At 46.6% G+C, this 13,476-nt stretch overlaps 1 pseudogene; it reads left to right on the forward strand.

Annotated features, from left to right (window-relative positions):
- LOC115833708 overlaps positions 1-13,476 on the forward strand; it is a 53,076-nt pseudogene that overhangs the window by 15,745 nt on the left and 23,855 nt on the right.

Consider the following 13,476-nt stretch of genomic DNA (forward strand, 5'->3'; position numbering starts at 1 on the left):
AGGACTACAGGCGTCACCACTATGCCCGGCTAATTTTTATATTTTTAGTGGAGACAGGGTTTCACCATGTTGGCCAGGCTGGTCTCAAATTCCTGACCTCAAATGATCTGCCTGCCTCTGCCTCTCAAAGTGCTGGGATTACAGGCATGAGCCACCATGCCTAGCGTAGATATCCTGAAAGAAATGTAATCATTGATACTTGGTGACTGAATATGTGCAGTAGGTGAAGGAGGAGTCAAGGAGGACCCTCAGATTTCTGGCCTGGGTGCCTGGCACTTCACCGAGAAGAGAAGTACAGTGGGAAGAGCTGGTTTGTCGGGAAGGCTGTAGGGTCACTCTGGGGTGTGTTGAGTTCATGGCATGTCAGAGATGTCAAGGTGGAGAAATCCAGCAGGCAGTCGGCCACAGATATGTGAAGCTCAGGTCACGTGGCATGAGGACATGGCTGTTCTTTAATTTTTAAATTTTTCTGAGTACATGATAGGTGTATATATTTTGGGTATATGGGATATTCCTTTTTTTATTTTGAGACAGAGTCTTGCTGTGTTGCCCAGGCTAGAGTGCAGTGGTGCGATCTCAGCTCACTGCAACCTCTGTCTCCCAGGTTCAAGCCATTCTCTTGCCTCAAATTCCCGAGTACCTGGGACTGCAGCTGCCCACCACCAGGCCCAGATAATTTTTTTGTATTTTTATTAGAGACAGGGTTTCACCATGTTAGCCAGGATGGTCTTGATCTCCTGACCTAGTGATTCGCCCGCCTTGGCCTCCCAAAGTGTTGGGATTACAGGCATGAGCCACTGTGCCTGGCCAGTATATAGGATATTACAATACAGGCATGCAATGTATAATAATCACAGTAGGGTAAATGGGGTAGCCATCACCTCAAGCATTTATCCTTTGTCTTATAAATATGTCCAGTTATACTTTTATAGTTATTTTTTAAATGTATAATTAAATTATTGCTGACCATAGTCACCCTGTTGGACTATCAAATACTAGATCTTATTCATTCTTTCTATTTTTTCATACCCATTAACCACGCACACTTCCCCCACCTCTCCCACCCCCCACTGCCCGTCCCCGCCTCTGGTCTGCTACTCTCTGGTCCTTCTCCTCTCTGTCTCCAGAAAGCATGGACTTCTTGGTTACAGCCTGTAGTGGTAGCTGAGATTGTGAGGCCTGGGTGAGGACGTCAGTAGGAGGGTCAGAGGATGCAAGTCAGCACCATGAGAGTGCCAGAGCCTCGCTGGAGAAGAGAAAATCCAGAAGGAGATGAAGAAGGGAGAGTCGGAAAGATCAGAAAAGAATTGAGAAAGAAGGTGTCGTGGAAGCCCTGAGGGCAGGCAGTTTTAAGGAGGGAATGATCAGCAGTGTGAGATGGAGTAGGACCGAGGAGCAGCCGCTGGATTTGTCCGTGTGGAGGCACCAGGCCCTGAAGGAAGAACACTTTTGGTGATCACTTGGGCAAGAGCTAGGGTGCAGGGACTTGAGAAGCAAGGGGAAAAAGTAGAGACAATGAAAGAGGTGGCCGGGTGCGGTGGCTCACGCCTGCAATCCCAGCACTTTGGGAGGCCAAGGCGGGTGGATCACAAGGTCAGGAGATCAAGACCATCCTGGCTAACACGGTGAAACCCCATCTCTACTAAAAATATAAAAACTTAGCCAGGCGTGGTGGCACGCCCCTGTAGTCCCAGCTACTCGGGAGGCTGAGGCAGAAGAATTGCTTGAACCTGGGAGGCAGAGGTTGCAGTGAGCCGAGATCGCGCTATTGCACTCCACTCTGGGCAACAGAGCAAGACTCCGATTAAAAAAAAAAGAGGTTTGGTTAGCCCGGGCGTGGTGGCTCACGCCTGTAACCCCAGCACTTTGGGAGGCCATGGCAGGTGGATCACGAGGTCAGGAGATCGAGACCATTCTGACCAACATGGTGAAACCCCGTCTCTACTAAAAAAATATAAAAATTGTCTGGGCATGGTGGCGTGTGCCTGTAATCCCAGGGGAGGCCTGGCTTCTCCTGGCCCCTTAAATGGAGGCACTTTATGGTATTCTGTCCTGGTCTTCACTCACTCCACAGTTGGTTTTTGGAGCATAATATCCACTCCATGATTTCATGTAACTCCTTGCAATTAAATCTAGTGCTGGTTTTTTTCTTTAGTTCTAGAGCAAATTAGACCTCAAACTAGACACACTTTTTTTTTTTTTTTTAAGACACACTTTTTGACAGAAACGTCTTCAGAGGTATAAAGGTACTACAAACTCAAATTTCATTTTAAATAATGTGCTTTTTTTTGAGACGGAGTCTCGCTGTGTCACCCAGGCTGAAGTGCAGTGGTGCAATCTCGGCTCACTGCAAGCTCCGCCCCCCAGGTTCATGCAATTCTCCTACCCCAGCCTCCCAAGTAGCTGGGACTACAGGCATCCACCACCACACCTGGCTAAGTTTTTGTATTTTTGGTAGAGACGGGGTTTCACCGTGTTAGCCAGGAGAGTCTCCATCTCCTGACCTCCTCCCAAAGTGCTGGGATTACAGGTGTAAGCCGCTGTGCCCGGCCTAAATAATGTATTTTTTTCTAAACAACCTAACCTTGACTGTATCTGTTCCTTCACTCCTCCTCCCCCCACACAATCTACACAGGTCCTGTTGACTTTACCTGAGGGTAACGGGAAGCATTTCACATGTTTAGACACTTACTGGCATGCCTGCCGCTGCTGGCCAACTTCATAACCTTACTCTTGCTTACCCAGAAGGTGTTACAGTGCGTTCCTCACTGTTTGCCTACATTTTCTTGGGTCTTCCAGAATCGCTGCCAGCACCAGCCAGGCCCCTCTTCCTTGGTTGTTCTCCTATATTGACCAAGTCACACCCAGCCTCTTGATAGTCAGGGCCCTTTCGATCTTGTCCCAGATGACTCTTTCACCCCATTCCTGCCCCTCTCTAGCTGTTTCCTGAAACTCTGGGAGCTTTCTTTCCCCTGGGCATGTCCTTGTGTTGTTCCTGCCCTGGCTGTCTGTCCCTCTCATCCCTTTTGCGTTGAAAAGCCATCAGGGTCTACTGCAAGGGTCATCTCTGTGGAGTCTCCTTTCTTGAGTCTCCAGTAAAGATTTGGGGGATTACAAGCAGTAGAAATTGACTAGAACTGCCCTAATAATGACTGCCATTTATGGAGAAACTATCGTGGGACAGATGGCATTATGACACTTTCCACCTGTTATCACATGTACACTAGAAGCAGATGGCCAAGAACAGGAGCTTCTCTGCCATTTACTAGCTTTGCAACTATGGACAAGTTATTTAATATCTCAGTGTTAGTGAAATCTGAGGATTCGATGTACTTCCACATGGAAAGCAAGCAATAAATGGTAGCTGCAGCCTCTGGGAAGATTTTCATCCCTCTTAATCCTCTCATAAGATAGTAAGTACTGTTATCATTCCTGTTTCACAGATGAGGAAACTGAGGCTCAGGGAGAGTGGGTAAGTGTTCTCCTTCCCCCAACACATGGCTGCAGGAGTCGTGGCTTCTTCATGTTTTCACTCCAGAAGGTCTTTAATGCAATAAATACTTACTGAGCTGATTGGAAAGATGGATCTGCAGCCCCAGGGTCAAACTGAGAGAGAAATGTAGAAGTTGTCGCCTGCACAGGGGTGGTCACTGCAGTCGTTTGATCTCCTCTGAAGTTCTGTAGTCTTTCAGAGTCCACACGATTCAGCCAGCCTTTCAGCAATGAGCTGTGTCTTTCTTTGAGGCAGATGATCACTGTATCTGTCACTCAGATCTTTTGTTGTGAAAATTTGCATGTATTTGTCTTCTTTCTCCAGCTGGGTTAAGTGCTTTCAGGGCAGAGGGACTGTACCTGTATTTCTGTGTATTAACTCCTGCCTCTTTAAGTCCCTGTTTTGTTTAGTAAGATAATAGTTGAAATCTGGGAAACATTAAATCTTCATCTCGAAAAGGAATTCACCCATTTCTAAGAGATGACCAAACAAGATGATTTTGTGTGTTTTAATTTTTTAGTTTTAGAGATAGGGTGTGGCTCTGTCGCCCAATCTGGAGTGCAGTGGTGCGATCATCGCTCACTGCAGCCACCAGCTCCTAGGCTAAAGGGATCCTCCTGCCTCACCCCCTTGTCCTCTGCCTTCTGTAGTTGGGACTACAGGCACACTCCACCATACCCAGCTAATTTATTTTAATTTTTTTGTAAGGTCTTTTAATGTTGCCCAGGCTGATCAGGAATGCCTGGCCTCAAGCAATCCTCCCACCTGGCCTCCCAAAGTGCTGGGATTACAGGCATGAGCCACCACACCTGGCCCAAGGTGGTTTTGTTAATCTGTACTTCCTATAATTTGGATGAAGAAAGCATTGTTTTCTTCACATTTTCCAGATACAAATTACCGTCCTGTTTTTAAAATGGCACCTGCACCTGTAATCCCAGCACTTTGGGAGGCTGAGGTGGGCGGATCACCTGAGGTCAGGAGTTCAAGACCAGCCTGGCCAACATGATGAAACCTCATCTCTACTAAAAACACAAAAAATTAGCCAGGTGTGGTGGCAGGTGCCTGTAATCCCAGCTAGTCAGGAGGCTGAGGCAGGCAAATCGCTTGAACCTGGGAGGCGGAGATTGCAGTGAGCCAAGATCGTACCACTGGACTGCAGCCCGGGCAAGAAGAGTGAAACTCCATCTCAAAATAAATAAACAAAAATAAAATGGCACACGCACTGCTGCTTTGTTTCCTACAATCACGCCTCTGATACCCATTCATACCCTGGGCTGGGAGTCACTCAAACACATGCTTCTGTTCCCATTCTTGGTTTATAGTTGAAGGAACTGAGGGCCACGCTCCAGTGGTTCTCCCATTTTTTATCTGACAAAGTATTCTCTGTGCAGCTCAGTCAGGACTCAAGACTTAGGGCTATGCGAGTTCTCAATGCTGTACTTTCCCTCCACAGAGCTGAGAAGCTCCAGCTGCTGAACCACCGGCCTGTGACCGCCATGGAGATCCAGCTGGTGAGTGAAGGGCGCCTGCCCTGGGGAGGCTGCTGTGGGTCTGAGATTTAGAAAGCCTGCGGTGGACAAGCCAGGAACTGCCGTTTTTTTTGAAGAGACTACCCAACCACCCCATTTTTTAAGGAAAAGGAGACCTTGCCAGTTTGATCCTAGTTAGTGTGGACTTAGGGACCACAAAACACTGGAGGAGATTTCATTCCTCCCCTAGGGTTTTGGCTGATGACTTGGCGGCTGTCTGTCTCCCCTGATGTCCAGGCCATTCTGCCATTACTTCCCTGTAGGCGTTGTTGCCAACCAGATGTTGCATAAAAACATGAAATTCAGCATGTCTCTGGTGAACGTTCTATCTCCCCATGCCCACCCTTCACCCTGCTCTTGTTTCCTTTCCTTCTGGGTGAGGGGAGCCTGTGTGCACTGTCCCACCGGCTCTCTTCTTTGCTCATCTCCTGGCTTAGCCTCCCATGCTGGAAATCTGCAAGCCATTCTCTTCCTTTCATCTCATAGTCACAGAGTCCCCAAGTTCTGTTGCTTTTTTTTTTTTTTAGAGACGGAGTCTCCCTCTATCACCCAGCCTGGAGTGCAGTGGCACTATCTCGGCTCACTGCAAGCTCCACCTCCCGGGTTCATGCCATTCTCCTGCCTCAGCCTCCCGAGTAGCTGGGACTACAGGCACCCGGCATCATGCCCGGCTAATTTTTTAGTATTTTTAGTAGAGACAGGGTTTCACCATGTTAGCCAGGATGGTCTTGATCTCCTGACCTCGTGATCCACCCATCTCAGCCTCCCAAAGTGCTGGGATTACAGGCGTGAGCCACCATGCCCGGCCTAGTTCTGTTGCTTCTGTCTTCTGTTTTTTCTTCTCTCCCTCCTGTACTGCGTTGATTTCTGCCATTGTTTCTTCACGCGACTCTTGTGGTTGTCCTCTCCCCATTCTCCCTGGCTCCCCAAGTCCATCTCCCACATCACCATCAGAGATCACATCTAAAACCATGAATGTGATCCCATTTCCCTGCATAAAACCATTTATTTAGTGAAGCCTCATCACTCGTGAAGTCCGCTTTGTACTGAGAGCGTAGGCTTTGGAATAGGAGGAGGCAGCCAGAGTAGAGGGGCCTGCAATGGGGTAAGGGGCCCGGGAAATGATGCAGGGAGACACCTCGGTCGCCACTGGGCATGCCGTGGCCTCTGCCTTCTTATTACAGGGCAGAGAGCATCGGTACGTGACAAATGTCAAGGAGGCCATCTAACTGCCAGTGGGGAAAAAAAAAAGCTTTGGAGAATTAAGAAAATGAGAATAAAGCAGTTTCCAAAGTCAGCTTTAGAAATACTTAGCTCTTTGTCAAATTTCCTTTAGAAAAGTATGGAAGAAAATAGTGAAAAATACGATTTTTACAGTTGCTCATGGAAACACTTCTCAAAAGGCCATAGGATATTTTTACTGAAATGTTCATTGTCTTCCTAGGGTTGTTTCTGCCCTTCTGAATGCACCCAAAATTAAATTAGAACATTTCCTTCCATGAAGGGTGCCTTTCTCTGGGAACCCGCCTGTAGGCTAAATAGAAACCCCTTTCTCATGTGTCCTGATTGTTTTCATGCTTTATGCTATGTTGGAGATTCAACTTAGAGCTTAGAGGAGAGAAAAAACAAACAGAACAGCAAGAAATAAATCCCTGTCCCTCTGGGTTAAAGATCACATGTCATGTCTCCTCCAGCTTTAATCAGCAACATACGTTACTCATGGCTTAATGACAGGCAGAGAGAAGAGATGAGGGTTAGTGTGACCTCAGCCAGAGCCTGTGGAAAGTGCTATCATTACTTGGGGGAAGATTCGCTGCTATTGAGAGTGCCTGTGGTGGGCCAGGTGCGGTGGCTCATACTTGTAATGCCAGCACTTTGGGAGGCCAAGGTGGGCAGATCACCTGAGGTCAGCAGTTCAAGACCAGCCAGGCTAAAGTGGTGAAAGTCCATCTCTACTAAAAGTACAAAAATTAGCTGGGCATGGTGGCGTACACCTGTAATCCCAGCTACTCGGGAGGCTGAGGCCGGAGAATCACTTGAACCCGGGAGGCCAGGGTTGTAGTGAGCTGAGATTGCACCACTGCACTCCAGCCTGGGTGACAGAGTGAGATTCCATTTCCAAAAAAAAAAAAGGGGGGGGTGGGGCTGGGCACGGTGGCTCACGCCTATAATCCCAGCACTTTGGGAGGCTGAGGCAGGCGGATCACTTGAGGTGAGGAGTTTGAGACCAGCTTGGCCAACATTGTGAAACCCCGTCTCTACAAAAATATAAAAATTAGCTGGGCAGTTTCCTGTAATCCCAGTTACTCAGGAGGCTGAAGCGGGAAAATCGCTTGAACCTGGGAGGTGGAGGTTGCAGTGAGCCGAATTGGGCCATTGCCTTCCAGCCTAGGTGACAGAGCAAGACTCTGTCTCAAAAAAAAAAAAAAAAAGACTCTAGAGGATCACCCTCGATTCATTTCTTTTTACTTTATTTTACTGTTTTTTGTAGAGATAGGATCTTGATATGTTGCCCAGGCTGGTCTTGAACCCCTGGCCTCAAACGATCCTTCTGCCTCAGCCTCATCCCTTGTTATTTTTGCAGTTTCATGATGAACAGCCCAAGAAGTTTGACCTGTAGAATTTCTCACTGTCCTGGATTTTGCTGATGGCTTTCTTACACCACAGTTCAACTTGTTCTCTGTCTTATGTTTTTCCTGCAATTTAGCAGCTGGATCTATAAGCTCGGTCAGATTCACATTTGATCCCTTTGGCAACACTATAGGTGGTATTGTGATCTTTCCTCATGAGGGACATAATGTGTCTTTGTGACTTATGCTGCAGGATATCGTTTGTATAGGGCAGGCAAGATGAATGTTTGATTCTTTCCCATTTTTTGCCTGTTTTCAAGGTAATGAATTGGCTTCTCTTTTTTTGAGACAGGGTCTTAACTCTTGTTGCCCAGGTTGGAGCGCAGTGTTGCAATCACGGCTCACTGCAGCCTGGGGTGGCAGAAAAAAAACAACAACAACTGATTTTTCACACACTGACTAGAGACTTGGCTCATCAAGTAGTGGTAAACTTGCTCTTTTTTTTTTTTCTTGAGACAGAGTTTTGCTCTTGTTGCCCAGGATGGAGTGTGGTGGCATGATTTTGGCTCACTGCAACTTCTGCCTAACAGGTTGAAGCAATTCTCCCACCTAAGCCTCCCGAATAATTGGGACTACAGGTGTGTGCCACTGCACCTGGCTAATTTTTGTATTTTTAGTAGAGACGGGGTTTCACCATGTTGGCAAGCTGGTCTCAAACTCCTGACCTCCGGTGATCCGCCTGCCTTGGCCTCCCAAAGTGCTGGAATTACAGTTGCAAACCACTGCACCCAGCTACTAATTTTTTTTTTTGAGACGTAGTTTTGCCCTTGTTGCCCAGGCTGGAGTGCAATGGCTCAATCTCACTGCAACCTCTGCCTCTTGGGTTCAAGCGATTCTCCCGCCTCAGCCTCCCAGGTAGCTGGGATTACAAGCGTGTGCCACCACTCCTAGCTAATTTTTAAATATTTTTTAGTAGAGGCGGGGTTTCTCCATGTTAGTCAGGCTGGTCTCGAATTCCCGACCTCAGGTGATCTGCCTGCCTTGGCCTCCCAAAGTGCTGGGATTATAGGCATAAACCACTGCACTCAGCCTAAATTTTTATTTATTTATTTTAATTTATTTTATATATATATATATATATTTATTATACTTTAAGTTCTAGGGTACATGTGCACAATGTGCAGGTTTGTTACATATGTATACATGTGCCATGTTGGTGTGCTGCACCCATTAACTTGTCATTTAACATTAGGTATATCTCCTAATGCTATCCCTCCCCGCTACCCCCACCCCACAACAGACTCCGGTGTGTGATGTTCCCCTTCCTGTGTCCAAGTGTTCTCATTGTTCAATTCCCACCTATGAGTGAGAACATGCGATGTTTGGTTTTTTGTCCTTGTGATAGTTTGCTGAGAATGATGGTTTCCAGCTTCATCCATGTCCCTACAAAGGACAAGAACTCATCCTTTTTATGGCTGCATAGTATTCCATGGTGTATATATGCCACATTTTCTTAATCCAGTCTATCATTGTTAGACATTTGGGTTGGTTCCAAGTCTTTGCTATTGTGAGTAGTGCCGCAATAGACATATGTGTGCATGTGTCTTTATAGCAGCATGATTTATATTCCTTTGGGTATATGCTCAGTAATGAGATGGCTGGGTCAAATGGTATTTCTAGTTCTAGATCCCTGAGGAATCGCCACACTGTCTTCCACAATGGTTGAACTAGTTTACAGTCCCACCAACAGTGTAAAAGTGTTCCTATTTCTCCACATCCTCTCCAGCACCTGTTGTTTCCTGACTTTTTAATGATGGCCATTCTAACTGGTGTGAGATGGTATCTCATTGTGCTTTTGATTTGCATTTTTCTGATGGCCAGTGATGATGAGTATTTTTTCAATGTGTCTGTTGGCTGCATAAATGTCTTCTTTTGAGAAGTGTCTGTTCATATCCTTTGCCCACTTTTTGATGGGGTTGTTTTTTCTTGTAAATTTGTTTGAGTTTTTTGTAGATTCTGGATATTAGCCCTTCATCAGATGAGTAGATTGCAAAAGTTTTCTCCCATTCTGTAGGTTGCCTGTTCACTCTGATGGTAGTTTCTTTTGCTGTGCAGAAGCTCTTTAGTTTAATTAGATCCCATTTGTCAATGTTGGCTTTTGTTGCCATTGCTTTTGGTGTTTTAGACATGAAGTCCTTGCCCATGCCTATGTCCTGAATGGTATTGCCTAGGTTTTCTTCTAGGGTTTTTATGGTTTTAGGTCTAACATTTAAGTCTTTAATCCATCTTGAATTAATTTTTGTATAAGGTGTAAGGAAGGGATCCAGTTTCAGCTTTCTACACATGGCTAGCCAGTTTTCCCAGCACCATTTGTTAAATAGGGAATCCTTTCCCCATTTCTTGTTTTTGTCAGGTTTGTCAAAGATTAGATAGTTGTAGATGTGTGGTATTATTTCTGAGGGCTCTGTTGTGTTCCATTGGTCTATATATCTGTTTTGGTACCAGTACCATGCTGTTTTGGTTACTGTAGCCTTGTAGTATAGTTTGAAGTCAGGTAGCACGATGCCTCCAGCCACCAGATGGATTCACAGCCGAATTCTACCAGAGGTACAAGGAGGAGCTGGTACCATTCCTTCTGAAATTATTCCAATCAATAGAAAAACAGGGAATCCTCCCTAACTCATTTTATGAGGCCAGCATCATCCTGATACCAAAGTCTGGCAGAGACACAACAAAAAAAGAGAATTTTAGACCAATATCCCTGATGAACATCGATGCAAAAATCCTCAATAAAATACTGGCAAACTGAATCCAGCAGCACATCAAAAAGCTTATCCAGGGATTAAGTGGGCTTCATCCCTGGGATGCAAGGCTGGTTCAATATATGCAAATCAATAGACGTAATCCAGCATACAAACCGAACCAAAGACAAAAACCACTTGATTATCTCAATAGATGCAGAAAAGCCTTCGACAGAATTCAACAGCCCTTCATGCTAAAAACTCTCAATAAATTAGGTATTGATGGGACGTATCTCAAAATAATAAGAGCTATTTATGATAAACCCACAGCCAATATCATACTGAATGGGCAAAAACTGGAAGCATTCCCTTTGAAAACTGGCACAAGACAGGGATGCCCTCTCTCACCACTCCTGTTAACATAGTGTTGGAAGTTCTGGCCAGGGCAATCAGGCAGGAGAAGGAAATAAAGGGTATTCAATTAGGAAAAGAGGAAGTCAAATTGTCCCTGTTTGCAGATGACATGACTGTATAAAACCCCATCGTCTCAGCCCAAAATCTCCTTAAGTTGATAAGCAACTTCAGCAAAGTCTCAGGATACAAAATCAATGTGCAAAAATCACAAGCATTCTTATACACCAATAACAGACAAACAGAGAGCCAAATCATGAGTGAACTCCCATTCACAATTGCTTCAAAGAGAATAAAATACCTAGGAATCCAACTTACAAGGGATGTGAAGGACCTCTTCAAGGAGAACTACAAACCACTGCTCAACAAAATAAAAGAGGACACAAACAAATGGAAGAACATTCCATGCTCATGGATAGGAAGAATCAATATCGTGAAAATGGCCATACTGCCCAAGGTAATTTATAGATTCAGTGCTATCCCCATCAAGCTACCAATGACTTTCTTCACAGAATTGGAAAAAACTACTTTAAAGTTCATATGGAACCAAAAAAGAGCCCACATTGCCAAGTCAATCCTCAGCCAAAAGAATTTTTATTTTTTGTAGAGATGGGTTCTCACTATGTTGCCTGGGCTGGTCTCGAACCCCTGGCCTCAAGCAATCCTCCTACCTCGGCCTCCCAAAGTGCTGAGATTGCAGGCGTGAGCCACTGTGCCTGGCTCCTGTTTTTAATTAACAAGCAATTTATGGGAGATATTTAAGATAGATATATTCTCTTTCTCACCACATTTTTACTCACTACTCTTAGCATCTAGTGATGGTTCTTGCTTCAACCAATAGCTACTATTTTTGAACACCAACCAAATTCCAGGTGCTGCACTAAGGGCTCTGCGTGCCTTGTCCCTGTGTCATGGAGGAGGAAACCAAACGTGCAGAGTAAAACAATGGCCCAGGCACTCCCAGGGAGCAAACAGTGGAGGTGGAGGCAGATGGCAGGGCCCAGTGGCTCATGCCTGTAATCTCAACACTTTGGGTGGCTGAGGCAGGAGGATCGCTTAAGGCCAGGAGTTTGAGACCTGGCTAGGCAACAAAGTGAGTCCCCATCTCTACAAAAAAATTTTTTTAGGCCGGGCACAGAGGCTCACGCCTGTAATCTCAGCACTTTGGGAGGCCGAGGCGGGCAAATCAACTGAGGTCAGAAGTTCAAGACCAACATGGCCAACACGGCGAAACCTTGTCTCTACCAAAAATTACAAAAATTGGCCGGGCATGGTCGGTGCACGCCTGTAGTCCCAGATACTCAGGATGCTGAGGCAGGAGAATCCCTTGAACCTGGGAGGTGGAGGTTGCAGTGACCAAAGATCGTGCCACTGCCCTCCAGCCTAAGAGACAGGGTGAGACTATGTCTCAAAAAGAGATGGAGGCAGACCTAGACCTGTCTGCTCCAGAGCTAGAGATCACGTGCTAGGTCTTGGGAAGCAAGTGTTTGCTGGGAACTCGAAATGCCCAAGTATCAGCTCTATTGAGCAAGCCTGTTTCTAAAGCTCCTTCCTTCTTGTTCCCAAACACCCCTGACCAAGGAGGAAGATGGAGCAAGTAGACTTTAGGGCTGGGGGCTGTGACATGCTGGGTATGGCTTGCGGCCAAGAGTTAATCTCCCCCGCCCACTCCCCCTATAGTACCAGCTGCTCAGAATGAGCCCGTTTGAAGCTTCGTGGGTCATTAATTACACTTCTGGAGTGTCTTGCAGGCACGGCTGGGTCAGTGGCTGTGTTCATAGAACCAGAAGCCCCATGTTGTCCTTTCAAAGGGCAGGGGCAGAGGGTTCCAGGAACCTGGCAGCTTCTGGGTTAAATGCTCTCTATTCCTCCCCCTTGTGGGGCCTTAGCTGGGAGGATCAGAACATGGGCAGGGTGGGTTCCTGGGACAGGGAGCCAGAGTCTTGAGTCATAGGGACACCAGTCTTGAGTCAGGGCTGGTGCACTGAACCAGGGAAACCAGAGGACAACCAGGGTCTCAATGCTGGGAGATGCGGAAGTCACTGATGCAGGCGAGGTCACAGGAGGGGACTGCAGTCAAGGATTGGAGCCAAGAACAAGCTCTGGTGAGCCAGGATCACATAGGACCAGGGCAGCGGAGCCTGAGCCTGTATTTGCAGATCTCTGATGCTGGAGGCTTGCTCGCCTGGTCTGATAGTGGCCCAAGATTGGTATATTGGCCTAGGGCTGGGGATGCATGAGGCCGGGAACAGGTCTTGCTTGCAGGGATCCTCCAGGATCAGGCTTTGTGGTGGACGTTCACCTCTCCAGCTGCAGCTGGGCATTTCCAATAGGCCCTGCAGGACCATACCCACCTCTGTTCCCTGGGGGTTCAGCCTCTGCATCCTATCAGCTGGGGTCAGCTGGCCTAGCTCCTCATTTGCTGTGATGACTCACTCAGTCAGGCCCCAGCCCTCTCTTTGTTTCTTCTTTAAATGCTTTATTTATCTTATATATTTATTTTTATTTTTTTGAGATGGAGTCTCACTCTGTTGCCCAGGCTGGAGTGCAGTGGTGTGATCTCATCTCACTGCAGCCTCTGCCTCCCGGGTTCAAGAGATTCTCCAGTCTCAGCCTCTTGAGTGGCTGGGATTATAGGCACCTCCACCATGCACAGCTAATTTTTGTGTTTTTAGTAGAGATGGGTTTTGCCATGTTGGCCAGGCTGGTCTCGAACTCCTGACCTCAGGTGA

The sequence above is a fragment of the Nomascus leucogenys genome, unplaced genomic scaffold (genome assembly GCF_006542625.1).
Source record: "Nomascus leucogenys isolate Asia unplaced genomic scaffold, Asia_NLE_v1 Super-Scaffold_3068, whole genome shotgun sequence".
Taxonomy (NCBI): Eukaryota; Metazoa; Chordata; class Mammalia; order Primates; family Hylobatidae; genus Nomascus; species Nomascus leucogenys.